Consider the following 11,620-nt stretch of genomic DNA (forward strand, 5'->3'; position numbering starts at 1 on the left):
ACATAAACCATAAGACAGAACTCAAAGAAACCAAAGACTAAAAAGTCTAAATAATATAATAAACTCAAATACCCTGGGTCAACGACCCAGGCATCCTAACATATAGTAAACGTTTGACCTCTGTTATTGCCAACAAAGGTTATGTTACAAAGTATTGAGTTGTATTTTTGTTATTGACCAAATACTTATTTTCCACCCTGATTTACGAATAAATTCTTTACAAATCCTACCATGTGGATTCATGGATTTTTTTTTTTCACATTCTGTCTCTCACAGTTGAAGTGTACCTCTGGTGCAAATTACTGACCTCTGTCATCATTTTAAGTGGGGGAACTTGCACAATCGGTGGCTGACTAAATACTTTTTTGCCCCACTGTATCTCCAAATTCCTCATATTAGCAATAAGGGGTCAATGTTGTCCTTGTGTCTGTGTGGCTTCTCTCTGGTACAGTAAGAAGGCATTTAGTTGGCTATGAGTATGAGTGGTTGTCTATCTCCCTGTGTTAGCCCTGCAATAGACTGTCGACCTGTCCAGAGTCTACCTTATCTCACGCTCTATGACAGCTGGGGTAGGTCATAGATAAGCGGAAGAAGATGGATGGATGGTGTCATGACCGGCTAAACCGGAGGCTAATGGACTCAAGCGCAAGAACTGCACAAGGACAGCAGTGTGGTCCTTGTGGTTCACACACACAAACACACAAACATGAGTCTTATGGTGGAGAGGGGATAAGGGTCGATTGCTTGCGGCACGCAATAACGGTTTCCACTGCACCGGGCAAAGTGCATCGCCAGTGCGCCAGCGAGGAGTACTGTCATCGGTGAGAAAGAAGGAGCCATCAGAGAGTGAGCAGGCAGGTGTTAGTTTGAGGAGGACGATCAGTGAAGGAAGCAGTTGAGTGTCCGATTGGTTAAGGAAAGAGAGATAACCAACGTTCTGTGGAGAAAGGTGAGTATGATGGCTAAACCACCGGCAGAGGCAGACACTAGAGATAATGAACACATTGTTTGTTCTCAAAGGAAATTATTACAAAAGGATCAGCAAAGAGACTGGCCTGTTTAGCACACTGAGTTAAGTGATAATCTGACAAGGTCTGAGTGGCTGAGCTGGTCCCTTTGCACTGCAGCTGATTAAACTGATGAGGCACAGGTGGTCCAGCCAGGGAGTGGAAAAGGCTCCAATTCCACCCTAAAGGGGTGGAGAGCTTCTGCACTTCCAAGACAAAAGATCAAAACACAGATAGACCAGTGGCAGACAGTAATGGGTGGCTGGATGAATGAATACGAAGCCAGTGCAGAAGTCCCAAAAGCAGCAATTCAACATGAAATGATGATTTGATACTGCCTCTAAAAAGTCCAACTCCAGAGAAGAACTTCATCTATAGCTGGTTTGGCCCTTCACAACAAATGTACAGTGGGTGAGTTATTTTTTTTGTGTAAATCCCTATATTTGGAATTTTTCAAGGTTTATAGTTAGGTGTGTTAAAATGTCAGGTGTGCCGACACGAGTAAATGTAGCCAACAGCAGTCTGCTGAGCTCTAAGTCCTCTAATTTAAGTAATTGAGCTGGACCTCTCCACTGTGTTTGTGGCGCTGATGGCTTTTTAATGGAAGTAATGCAACTTGCTGTGAAGTATACTCTCACAAAGAAGTCTGTGGTCATGTTTTGGTGTGTGAAAATGAAATTTTAATAGTCTGCATTGTACTCATAATACACTTAATAGCTGCAGCTTGCTAACTTGATAGTAATAGTTGATAACTTAGCATTCCACCCTCTCATTTAAATATGGTCTGTCAATGCCATAAGGCTCAACTGAAAAGTTTTAAAGATCACAAATGTCATGGTGGTCACATCCATCCTTCATATTCTTATATTCAAAAGTACATGTGTACAGAATAGATTCTTAAAAACATGGATTTAAAATAAACTCAAATGCTTATCATCAGCCTAAATTACAGTTTGTATTTAATAACATCTAAACTTAATCATCTCATGTATAACATTATTAGGCCTATTCATTTTTGTTATTTCAAAACCTACTGAGTCATTCTCAACGCTCACACACCTAGTGATTCAGATCAAATCAGAATAATAAAAGGCGTACCTACATTACAGATTGGTCTAACCAAAAGCTAACACCATCACCCTCACTGCATGCAAGGACTCATTATTAATGTATTATGCAGAAATGAATACCGGATGCTGGACTCTTCAATTTAAGGCCTGTAGAGCATACGCATTAGTATCCTTCATTTGCTGCACTGCACACACATCAATGGGAGAAAACAGTCTTCTAGTCCTAATGAACTGAATGGATCAAATTCTGTAAATGAAAACAATATATATATATATATATATATATATATATATATATATATACACACACACACTATTTGGATCTACATTTGGTCACATTTAAGAATATTAATGTAGGAGACGCAGTGGCTGTCAACAAACAGAATATTTATTTTGAGTGATTACATTTCATATATTCATAAGGAATAAATAAGTCAAAGCAAAAACCTGCACCTCCTCAGCAGTGATTGTAAAGTAACTGCGCTAACAACAAAAGCATCCATTTGACTTCATTGCATAAAGAAAATGATTTATTATAGTGACCACTTCCACAAGTCTTAAGCAAAAGCAATTTAACATTGTAATGTTGTTAGATTACCTCTGAAAGCAGCATATTAGAACCCAGAGAGATAATTTCAAAGCACAACAGGAGAGCTCTGGGGAAGGTGGAAAGTAATTTCAGAATAAGTGATCAGCTCATCTGGCTATTGGCAGATATTACACTCGGGAGATTTGACTCAACCTCGACAGTGACAATGCAGGTGACGCGTATTAAGAGCTGTGCTGAATATTTCACTGTGATCTAAGTTTGATAATGAATAAAAGTGACCTGCAAGGCCATTGTGCATTCTCACCTAAACGTCACACTCTGTCAGCAATACCGGCTATGCACAATGACATGCTGTGCCCTGCGGCAAAAGAGAAGAAAAGAAGTAAATGAAAAAAGAAAAATAGGCAGACACTGGGCAGAAGCAGAAGGCTCTGTATTCAGAACAAAATGTTTCACAGTGCAGTGATGGAGGTGAAGCGAGGTCTTTACTAAATCGAGAGGGAGGCGGATTAAGTAGCATTTTTGACAGGCCAAACTCTCCAAACAGATACATATTGTGGTATAAAAGAAAAGAGGACCAAATATGTTATTTAATTCACAAACGATTAAACATTTTGTTTTGATGTGGGTGAAGTTAATTGGAAATTCTAGTCAGTAAATTAAATTGTGTTATACTAAAGAACAACGTCCTCAAATTTGTTTTAATTATTAAGTCCACCTATAAAAGTGCATGGATGGGTAGAGGCACAATGTAGATTGCGCAGTAAATGTATTAAAGTATTAAATGCATGCTGGGCACACATTGAGCTGTGATTAGCTTTACGGCTTTATTGCTGAGCTGTGTCCTTTTTACCTTGACTACAAAAGGAAGAAAGGGAACATCATAGGTTGTAAGTCCCTCAACTACTATTCATTCAGCTGCCTGATAATAAATTGGAACTCAAGAGGGGTTATAAGGTGTTATAGGCTCAAAAAGAAAGTGTGTCATGTAAGGGCCTGGCTTTGCAGCTTGTCATCAAAAGGGGGTTGGGGGGGAGTACAAATAAAATGAGAAATTGCTTGCATTACTTGAATGATAAAGTATAGTGCCTATATGCTCAAGTGTGTGTGAATTCTTGAAGTTTGGCTCTGCTGAATGAACTTTTTCTCATCCAGCTTTATTTCAGGCTCTGCAAGGGAAGTCTTTGGTGATGACAGAATATTTTAGATTTAGTGAAAATGACTTTTGTAAGCCACTGAAGAACGTTGCATAGGCCCCCAAAGGATGGGAAAACAGACAAAAAAAGTTTACTTATTGCATCTGTAAAGTTGAAGCTAAGCTTGCTCTGTAATCTGTGGAATATTTTTAATCTACCAAATGTTGAAATACATTTTGATTTAATTAGCAGAAGTCTAACTCTTTACCCTTATCTACATTAATAATAACAACGTAATTCTGTCGTCATCACTCTGGCCCAATCATTTTCTGGCCCGCATTCTGTGAACCAGTCAGTCTCTGTTTCATGTGTTTCTAATGATAGCTAGATCAATTTATTTGTTCCCGTCAAGAAATTTGATTACAGCAGAAATCATTACACATTTGTATACACCATGTCAGTGGCGTGCAGTGACTTTTACACAAAGGCAAGCAGAAATGACCTCTGTTGTGCTGCCTGTCAGTACCCCACCAGGACGTCTTCACCTTTCTGCACTCCATCCTGGCTGAAGACTTAAATCGGTGTTAAATGGATTAGCATTACTGCTTCAGTATATGTTTAAGATTAATCTCATTATAAGTGCTTTATATTCTGTTTAATGTCCAGCATCATATCCTATAAATCATACGTTTATAGCAGCTGTCCTGAAAAAAAAATTGTTGCTCATGAGCTCAGAAACACTGATCTACAAATGAAAATTTTTTTTTAAAAGTATATTAAAATGTAACAATAGCAAAAAACGAACTGAATTAAAAAGGCTTGAGCATTGGGTGACATGGTTAACTGTCAACATTTGCTAGATTCAGACATTCTTATAAATGCTAACCTGAAAGTGCTGGTGAGCCTGCACCTGCTCAACTTAGACCGAATATGGTCAGAGCTGCTGTCTCCTCTCCATCATGGTTACGCCATTCCTTGTTAATCTACTATAGAAGAAACCGACTTTTTCATAGTGTATGCTGGCCAAGGTGTTTAGCAAGAGGAACCTCATCTGTTACGATGTCAAATGACTGAGGCTCATTTACTCACTAAATGAGTAAAACAAGTATTCTGTTCAGGAACATTTAATATTTATTATTTACTATAATTAATGCATGTGTCGGTTGTTGCTGTGGTTTGTCAGCTGTGTTGTTGTTGTCTTCTCTCTCTATCCATCTTCTTCTCCATTTTCCCTCTCCCTCCCCTTCTGATAACTTTCTCTCCAACTTCTCTTTCATTATTCTTTTCTTTTCCATCTCCCAGTCTTGTCCGCTGTAATTGTAAAAACTCAAAATAAAAAAACTCCTAATAAAGATCTAATAACTATTAAGAGGACCATTATAGCAAATGCCATAATGGTCCACTTGGAAAAGTTAATCTGTTGGGAATTTTTTTGGCCTTCATGCTAGAATTCTGGTTGCTACATGGACAGGACAGGACAAAAAAGAAAAGAAAAAAATGAATCAACAAAAAACATAAAGCACATGATGAGGCTTTCACTCTCCTTGTATTTTAAGGACGATTTTGACCAGCTTGGCAGCCTATGTGTTGCTCGTGTTCAGAAGTTTGATGGCTTGAGGAATAAAAGACCATTTGGACCTGTTTTTGGTGAACAATGGGTGAGCAACAGCACTGTGCAGATGGTAGAAATTCAAAGGAGGAGGCAAGTGGGTGTCTCAAATCACTCACAATGTTATTTGCCTGGTCCCTATAAATGTTTTCTAAGCTTGGTAATGCAATTCCCACCAAGTTACCAGCTATCGTTACTGTCTTTCTAATTGCATTTTCCACAACTCAGAGGCAGTGTCATTCCACCTGTCAGGTCTCATTCGTGCAACCTGCATCCTTCCTGCCTCCAGCTCATTCTGGCCAGTTAGAGATCCTCATCCAAGTCTCCACCTGCCACATTTCTTCCGCTACAACCAGTGTCGAGATTCCGGGGGGTCCTGACCTACTTCTACCACTTTGGACTCCACTCTGCTGTGTAACTTGGCGTAATCACCAAACAACTTTTTACTCAAACTCTGTTCTTCTATAAATCATGTCCAATTCTTTCGAATGATCTGTCCTTATTGAACTGATTCTCGGGACATTTGGGGACAGGAAAACAACCTTTGAACACAACAATATTTATAATTTGATACAGAGGTCTCATGAGCATGAAGTAATAGTTCTCATTTACTCCTGGTTTTGGTTGCCACCAGGTGCTGAGGGAAATACCTAGCCACTTAGCTGCTGAATGCACCGCTATGTTCACCTGCCAGTTTCTAATCGTGTTTGCTGGACATTTGATAGTGGGCAGATAAGGGCCAGTTGTTTTTAGACTGCAGGTGAGTGCACCATCTGAAATTTATATCACAGCAGTGAGAGTGTACCAAAAGAGCAAAGTTGAAGGGACATAGAGAATTGGGTATATTGAATATAACTGCAGTCTGGTAAAATATCTGTCTTTGTTAGTACAAATGTCTAATGAATCAAGCTTCTTTAATGCATGGCTTCTTTTTAATCTAGGGAAGGAATAGGCAGCATTTCTATCAAATATATATATATCAATTAAGTGCCAGCTTGACCTCACAATAATGTACCTTGACACTGCACAGTGGTTGAGACCTTTTAAGACTTTGAAATTAAATAACATTGAGTCTCTTTAGTTTTTCTGATAAAAAGATCCAACATCCACAACTATAAAGACAATTTTAAATGTCAAGCTGGTAAGTTTTAAGTAAGTTTAAGTAAGTTTTCACTTTTATGTTGAGTACTACTGATAGTTTAGATTGTCAGCTCTGGATTATGAAATATACCAGCCTATCTTTCTGAATACAGAGCTGCATTTCCTTCTTCCCTAGGTTTTCTGCCCTTTCTCTATAATTTTTCTTTCTTTTGACCACATGGGCACATATTTTCTAATGGCGACAGATGACATTGAAGCCAGGAGGTCTTATCCCTCCACCTTGGCATATGTCAGCTTCTGCACCACTGCAACACTCACCTGTTTCACCAGGATCCGGGAGACTAGGCTTCAGTCTCTAACTACTTTCCACTAAACTGTCTGACTTTCACTCAGCGTCCTAAGGCTGTCCATTTCAGTGATTCAGACTGCAGCCTCTGTCTTTGTCACTGTCTGAGTGCATTTAGGGGAAGCAAGGAAGACACTTCCATTGATATGGCCTGCAAAGCACATTGCCAGCCATCAGGCAAGTCTGTCACACATCAGTGCTTCTTCTCAGTGTTGTACGGCATTTAAGTGCATGGGCAAACTCGTGTGCATATATAGTGCAAGGCTGCAATGTGAACAAACTGCAAAGGCTTTGGACTGAGTTTGTCCTTGTCATTACTATTACGTTCTAATCAGTGCATTTTGTTAGACACCTTCAACTTGGATGGCAAAATGAATGGTGTGCGAATTAGTTTGATGGGTAGTACACAGAAATCAGACTCTAAATCAAACTCAGAGCAACATTTCTCATAAAGAGTTCATTTATCAAAGTGTTAATGTGTTAGAAAACATTTAGCAAGCATTGCTTACACATACAGAAGAAACAGAACAACATAAGCGTTCAGTTGGAAGTCTCTTTCTCACCACCTGTTGAATGAAGTCCAATATTCACTGGCACTTTTGCCACACTTTAGTCAGCCAACTCCTCAGTAAAACAGCTGCCTCCCTCTGGCTTCCTGGGTGTTCGGATGTGTTCACTAGCCACTCAAATAATTTGGCTTGCCATCATTTCACACTGGGCAGGAAGCCTACAATCAGATTGTGTGTGCATGAATGTGGCTGCCCACAGTTAAACATGGAGTTGGTGAGTCAGAAGTGACTTAACAATATAGAACAGCAAACTAAAACAGTATGTAGAAGTGGCTAAAAGGAATCGAAAACTGTAGTTATCGTATATTGGCGATAACGCCACAGTTATAACTCCTTCTCTTTAACTGTAAGTCTGAATGCAGGTTTCTGCAGGTTCACATCTGTCTGATTCAGCAAAACACAAATGCCTTCATTGATTTCACCACCATTTGCCACCACTTTTCCTGGCACAAGGAATATTGAAAGAGTAGACGTGACAGATTCCCTGCAGATTAAACTAAAATCGAGCACTGCAATTATTACAAACCACTTGATACACCCCAGTTAAATTAATCTTTTGTGAATTGGATTTTTCCCCTATTCCAGTCTGTCTTTGTTATATATTTCATTATTTCTTATTATTCATTCATTATCACATTTGTAACTCAGTTTGAAACATGTGCTCCTTGTGGTGTACCATCCACATATTTTCTGTCTGCATTAAAAGTCTGAAGCTAGGAACCAGCCAAAGTCTTAAATCGCTAAACTCTGGCAATATTATGTTAATATAATTATGTAAAAATACAAATGTATGTGTTATTACTCACAGTTTATCTCACACACTAGAGAACCTATTACCAACTGATAACTGCACACAAATGTTATGTTCTATTAATTGTTGATGAGTGAACACAATCTGGTGTAAGGTCCCAGCTATATGTAAAATACAGACAGATAAAATATATGATGTCCATGTAAAAAAAAAAAAAAAAAAAAAAACACACTGTGTGTCTAAATGTATGTTTTTACAAACTGATTTACAGATATTTAAACAAAAATCAACAAAAAAAAAAGCAGCCTAAGAAGACAAAACCAGACCTCCCTCTCCCCTCCTCCACTTGTCTGTGGGAAGGCGTTCCCAGGCCAGCAGAGAGATATAATCTCTCTAGCGTGTCCTGAGTCTGCCCCGGGGCTTCCTGTTAACCTCTTCCTTTGAATACTTTCCTGTATTTCCTCATTTCACCACTGACTCTTCTTGTCTTTTTCCAAAGGCACCAAACGCCTTCTTGGTAGTTACCCTCAGCAGTACAGCTGTACCTTCGCAGTTGTCTGGTAACTCTTCCCCATCACACAGTCTTTCTCAACTCTTCTCTGAATTCAGCACAACATTCTTCTTCTTCTTCAACTTTCACCACTAAATCCTTGCCTCTGCCTTCACCCTCTTCCTTCTTGATTTCCAAAGTCATCCTACAGACTAGCGTTCGATACTGCCTTGCTATACTCTCCCCTGACACCACCTTGCACTCTCTTCTCTCCTTCAGATGGCAACTTTTCTAGAGGATAAATCCAGCAGTGTACATTGTCATCCACTCTTTTACGTAACCCTATGTTCCTCCCAGTTTTTGAAGTACCTACCACAGGAATACTCTGGTTTGTGGCCCTACATGGCTGGTTTTATGTCTTTACTGTAATGTAGGTTTTAAAGATTGTATATGATAATTTCTTTTAATGGTTGATAAAGCACATAAGTTTGTTAAACTGTACATGTTTGGCTATGCTGTTAAACTTTGCTGGTGTGAAAATCATGGCCACTACAGTTCTATATGAGTATTTGCATACTCTTCCTGAAATTTGCACATGTAGTTTCCATACATTTATTTCCGGTTTTCCATGTTTTTTTCGCCAGCAGACCAACATTACGATGCTAAATAATGTCATTAAACCATAAATGAATGAACACAATTCCCAACAATGGCAAAATATTCCAACAATCCTTAGTTTCACATGATGAGATACTGTTAAAAATCTTTCTGCCCTCTCTTTCTTTATATATATTTCTGTAGTTTAGTTGTTAAGCATGGCTCAAAGTGTAAAGTAAATATTATTATAATTACATATATTAAGAAGAAACTTTAGATTGTGTCTTAAAGTTGGTGTAAGTATGGTGCAAAACTGTGCAGCTCACCAAAAGCGATACGGCATAAATACAGAAAACAGAAGATTTTACAGATTCCCATTTAAAACATCCTCATTCCCCTCCCATGTCAGTGCAGATATAAATTGCCACCCCTCCCTGGGTGATCTTACTATTCCTGAGTTAATGGGCCTTGTCTGTTCCTTCTTCTTTCTTTTAGCTGGCTCTATAGAGCCCCAAACCATCCCTGCTCCCACAGCCCACTCCTCTCCATGACCCAACCGCACATATCCTCCAGGGCACACTCCAGTGGGTCCCTGGATCAATTCATTTCATGCCCTTCACTCCGCAGGCCACAAATCTCTCTTTCATTCTTTTGCCATCTTTCCCTGTGTACACTATCGTGATCTGCTTGATGTACGTTGTCCCATTTACCGTGCCCGTGATGTCAATTTCTGATGTCGGCGCTTTGTTTGTATCTCCTCCCTCGGCTCCTCCTTTCATATCAGTTATTTTCTTCTTTCTTTCCTATTCCTTCGCTTCCTCTCTCACTTATCTTTTACAGCTTTCTCCCTCTTGCACAGCTCTACTATCTGTTTACCCTTCCTCTTTCTTTCCAAATCCCCCAATGTGCTTTATTGGCGTGTGCAATTCATTGCCAGCACATTTCTCATGGTTGAGGTGCAGCACCACATTGAAATATAATATAGAATCTGTCATGCAAAAACATTACAGGAAATAAATATTTATTCTCTACTCTTCATCGCTGCTGCCTCCATCTTCAGCTGTTCCCCTCCAAGACCCCCCTTTCTCCATCTTTCTGTCTCACTCTCTCTATTTTCTCCATAATTTCTTTGACTGCTCTCGTTCCAGCCTGCACTGGGTTAGGTCCAAACCTGCGCCTGTGTTCAGCCGGTGAGGAAAAGGCCCTTGTTTATCAAAGAAAAACACTTCTGAAAAATTGATGCTCCATATCAAAGACCTCGCTTCTTTATGAAAAAAAATAATCAATTTCTGTGGTGCAAGCCAGACCAAACAACCATAAAGCTGATATGTGTTCGGCAGTCTCTGTGGGAATGGTTGAAACACTACATTTAAGCAGATAAAAAGTAATATTGCAGAATGTGAAATGATGAAACACCAAAATTAATACAACCGTCAGTTGTCATGTATTATTTCACACATCTTTCTAAATTTGTCCTCAATGTCTTTGTCGGGGGCAATACATATGCGGAGAATCTGAATTAAAATATCAATTATGTTCACAAACAATAACGCAGGATTGGGCTCCTTGATTACATTGTGCCAACTTGTTTTATTGCACTTCTTTTTTTTTCACAGGGAAAAATGAAAACACTTTGCTCAGGCTGAACTAAAATCAGTATTGAGTTAATTTGCTTTCTAAGGCAGACACCCACAAAGCAGCCCAAACAATTATAACCTAATCCTAACAGCAAAAGGCTTTGTGTAGCTATCTTAATTAGAGTGCCCATTCTTTATCTCGCTCTTTCTCCGTTGACTTTTCATGATTTACCTATTCCTTGATCCTATCTGTTATATTTCATCAGTCTCTCACTTATTCCTCTCTACCACATTGCCAAAGCTGATTACAATTCCATATTGATTTCTTAACCTTTAGGTCACATAGCCCGATCTCTCGACCTCATTCAACCATTTGAGCCTGTCTTCAAAGTACTGTAGGTCCTGGTTTCTCAACCCGCCCGATCAGCTGGTTGACACCGTGTGCAGTCATGACTGGGTCCTGAGTGACAGCGAGGCACTACCTGGTAGGAATAAAAACCAGTCAAGTAGAGAGTTGGTTCCCACAGTGCCTGGAGCTCTGAATCAGCATTGGGATGAGCGAGACAGGACATCAATCACAGTGCCAGTGTGTGTCAGGCTTTCTCTCCGTTCTATGTAGTTCTCTGCAGAATCAACGCAGGTCATACAAATGAATCAGCGGTGCGATAAAAGCTGGATGACAAAAGGTTTTTAGGTCTTACAGGATGATGAATCTTTAGTGGAAGACTGGCTAATGAAGCTTGTTAGTTTGATTAGTAAGTGAGCTATGGATGAACTGCATGAATGTTTATGCATTGTACGCTATGCACATGCTGGT

At 39.4% G+C, this 11,620-nt stretch overlaps 1 long non-coding RNA gene across 1 annotated transcript; it reads left to right on the forward strand.

Moving 5' to 3' along the window:
- Positions 1-1,186: 1,186 nt before the first annotated feature.
- On the forward strand, positions 1,187-5,861 carry LOC113032345 (uncharacterized). The gene is made up of 3 exons (XR_003273863.1): positions 1,187-1,418; positions 5,320-5,421; positions 5,625-5,861. It is a non-coding gene; the product is annotated as an uncharacterized LOC113032345 (long non-coding RNA).
- Positions 5,862-11,620: the final 5,759 nt, after the last annotated feature.

The sequence above is a fragment of the Astatotilapia calliptera genome, chromosome 11 (genome assembly GCF_900246225.1).
Source record: "Astatotilapia calliptera chromosome 11, fAstCal1.2, whole genome shotgun sequence".
NCBI classification, from domain to species: Eukaryota; Metazoa; Chordata; class Actinopteri; order Cichliformes; family Cichlidae; genus Astatotilapia; species Astatotilapia calliptera.